The sequence below is a fragment of the Orycteropus afer genome, unplaced genomic scaffold, assembly GCF_000298275.1.
Source record: "Orycteropus afer afer isolate SDZICR_OR568_19922 unplaced genomic scaffold, OryAfe1.0 scaffold00370, whole genome shotgun sequence".
Lineage (NCBI taxonomy): Eukaryota > Metazoa > Chordata > Mammalia > Tubulidentata > Orycteropodidae > Orycteropus > Orycteropus afer.
The window spans coordinates 2,713,165-2,716,474 of record NW_006921957.1 but is presented as its reverse complement, the minus strand read 5'-3'; the positions used below and the strand labels follow the sequence as shown (position 1 = coordinate 2,716,474).

At 44.3% G+C, this 3,310-nt stretch overlaps 1 protein-coding gene and 1 non-coding gene across 2 annotated transcripts in view; one reads left to right on the top strand and one right to left on the bottom strand.

Moving 5' to 3' along the window:
* ARMH1 (armadillo like helical domain containing 1) overlaps window positions 1-3,310 on the bottom strand; it is a 62,640-nt gene that overhangs the window by 2,633 nt on the left and 56,697 nt on the right. The window lies entirely within an intron of this gene.
* Window positions 1,668-1,785, top strand: LOC122151274. The gene has a single exon (XR_006164068.1). It is a non-coding gene; the product is annotated as a U5 spliceosomal RNA (small nuclear RNA).

Sequence of the window (3,310 nt, the reverse complement as noted above, 5' to 3'; positions counted from 1 at the left end):
AACTTATAGGCCCATTGTTTGCCAACCCTATATATGATCTTGGATACACTCTCCATTTAGACATACCTAATTGTTTAGCTTGTTCACCCATCTATCTGTCCCTATACCCATGTTTGCTTTCATTGACAACCAAGTGGCTTCTTATGCCCAGCTTCTTCATCCACCTTTCCTAGCACCTCTTACTACCCAGCACTGGGCAAGGCGCGTGGGAAGTAACACCTCAGTCCTGCCTTCATGGAACTTACAGTTAAAGAAGAGGCGGCGGCAACCTAGGCTCCAGGGATCACAGAGGGGAGAAGAGGAGGGGTTGGACCTGTGAGCCTACTGGTCAAGGAGGCCCGAGGAGTCCAGAAAGTTTCTTAAAGGGAGGGAGGGGCTATGTCTTCAAAAGGAGACAAGGTTGGGGAAAGACAAGGAGTAAGAGCAAGTGGGTGGGAGGTGGCAGGAAATGAGAAAGAGGAGGAAGTAAGGCAGGCAGCAGTTTAGAGAAACTTTTCTTTTTTTCGAAGTGTTACTCTGCCTGGGCAAAGGAGCTCTGGTGGTGCAGTGCCTAAGGCATTTGACTGCTAACCAAAAGGTTGGTGGTTCAAACCCACCAGCCACTCTGTGGAAGGAATATGAGGCAATCTACTTTGGTAAAGATTTACTGCCTTGGAAACCCAATGGGGGTCGCTATGAGTCATATTTGATTTGAAGGCAGTGGGTTTGGTTGGTTTTGCCTAGGCAGTGTGCCATGGAGGGCTTTCCAGACAGTAGTCCACTGAAGCTTCACCATAACCAAATGAAGTTAGCTTTGCAATAAACCCAAGACTGTTATCCCCATCTTACATTTGAGAAACTGAGGCACACAGGAGTTAAGCATGTTGCCTAACTAGGAAATGGAGGAAGTGAAAAGAGGGAAAGATTTAGTTAGGAACCAGGAGGGAACTATAATTTATTGTGAGGCATTTCTTGCAGGGCTTTTCTTTGCCTGCTTTACAGTCATTCCTTCATTCCAGCTTTCACTGAACCTATCAGCAAACTTTTGTTCAATGGCTACTGTGCCAGGCACTGTACTGGGTGTTTGGGCATACAAGGATGAATGAATTCATTCAAGCATCTTTCCTTGAGCATGTACAAACAGGCAGTGGCAATATGGTGACAAGTCCTATAAGGTTTGTAGAGGGGCTGTGGCAGTGCGTGGGAAGATGGGGGGGGGGGGGGGGTGGGGTGGGTTAATTATTTTTGAAGAGAAGAGAAAGGAGCTATAGAGAAGCAGAGCTAGAAGGGGCAGGATTGGTAAGACAACACAACAAGGTAAATAGTCTAAACACATGGGCTTACTACATGGAAGAAAGATGGGAGGAAGATGAGGGAGGCAGTCTGCTTCTGTAAAGATTTACAGGATTGAGAACTCAATGGGGCAGTTCTACTCTATACTATAGGGTTGCTATGAGTCAGAATCGACTTGACAGCAGTGTTTTTCTTGGGGGGGATTTACTAAGGGAAAATCCTGGCTCCCCCAACTAGCTCTATTGCATACCAGAGTGTAGTGTAGACACACAATTACCAGTATCATGTGTTGGAATAATCATAATTAGCTCTTTACTTCCTAGTCAGAAGATTTTACCCAGTGAGGACATGTTTGGGATAATTCTGTACAATGGAAGTAAAGCTTTTGTTGGTACCTGCATACTTTTCTCTTCAGATCGAGAAAATCTTTTACCTTTTACTAAAGATTTCTGTGGAGAGGAAATTTTATGAGTTGGTAATCAAATTTTTTAGAGGCCTTGCTTGAGTAAGGCTAAATATCTAGTTCGTCAAAGGTAGATAACTTGGTTTATGAAGGTGTGAGTCGGACCAGAGGCAGCCTGGTGGTGCCATGGTTAAGCGGTCAGCTGCTAACTGAAAGGTCAGTGGTTCGAACCCACCAGCCACTCACTGGGAGAACAATGTGGCTGTCTACTTCTGTGTTTGGAAACTCTCTGGGGCAGTTCTACTCTATCCTGTAGGGTCACAGTGAGTTGGAACTGACTCAAGTGAAACAGTTTTAAACAGGACCAGTAAATACAAGGAAATTCAGTCAGCGTGCTTCTCATTTTCCTTCCCAAAGGAAGACAATGGTTTGAGGCAGGGCCTAGCTGGTACCAGGTCTGAGTTCCCAGCCCCAGGATCTAGTGGCTTTCTAAGATTGGGACACAGACTAGTTTATCAGTAGTTTAGAACTGGGCTCCATTATTTCCTGCCACCTACTGCACATGGGACCCTAGATGGGTCGGGCTTTGTAGTATCCTCAGCTCCTTGCCCGAGCTCCAAAGCCCTGAGGTACAAAACGCAGGCCCACCTTTCTGGGCCTTAATAAATGGTGATCTGGGTCCTGTCCTGATTTAGAGCTGAGAGTGGAGTGAGATTGTGGGATAGCCCAGAGAGAAAGGCTCATTTGTACGCCACAGGGCACAGTGTTTAGGATGTATTGAAGTGATGATAAGCCACATTTACTACCTGCTGTTTGTTTTGTGGTTTATTTTTGGTATATCTGTCGTTAGTAATATGTGCTACATACAGTGTTGCAGCATGTAATTTGCTGATGTTATCCTCAGGTGTTCACTTGTCTATGTTCAGTATTGTGATTTATAAAGATACTGATAACAAAAGGCAATAATAATGAAAACTGAAAAAAAAAAAGAGGTATTCAACTTATGTCAGAACTGACAATAGTCTTCAGAACAGGACCTTGTCTTGATTTAAGCACTGCTTATACTCTATTTTAGTTTAAAACTGCAAGTTTCTATTTCCTTGGGTCGACATATATGTTTTCCCAAAATTCCTTCCCACCCATTTCCTGGTAGAGTGGCTGTAGTCCAGGAATAGACCCCATCACTTTTTGAAGAACTGCAGTTAGTTGAACAAAGAGTAGCAAAAGCAGCCTGCACTGTTTTCTCTTCAGACCTTGTAACTCTTTGGTCTTTTACTGAAGATTAGCATGGAGAGAAGCATTCGTGAGTTCATCAGTAGCTTTTTGAGGGCTATTTTTCACAAGCTATTTAGCACCATTTCAGTAACAAAAGTCAAGGGTAGTTGTGTTCTCCACACAAATTGTTTTTCCATTAAGGCTTGTTGGGTGGGGAGGGCTGAGCTGTGAGTAGGGATGGAAATGTGGAGAAGGCAAGGGTTCACTCCGAGCAGAAATCAACTCAAGGGTACCCAACAACAAGGGATGGGAAAGCCAAAAATGCACAGAGTTTTCCTGACAATGTGAGTAGAAGATAGAGCGGCTTTTGAGCAAATTTGGCATGAGATGAAAAACCAGGCTTTTTTTTGGGGGGGGGGG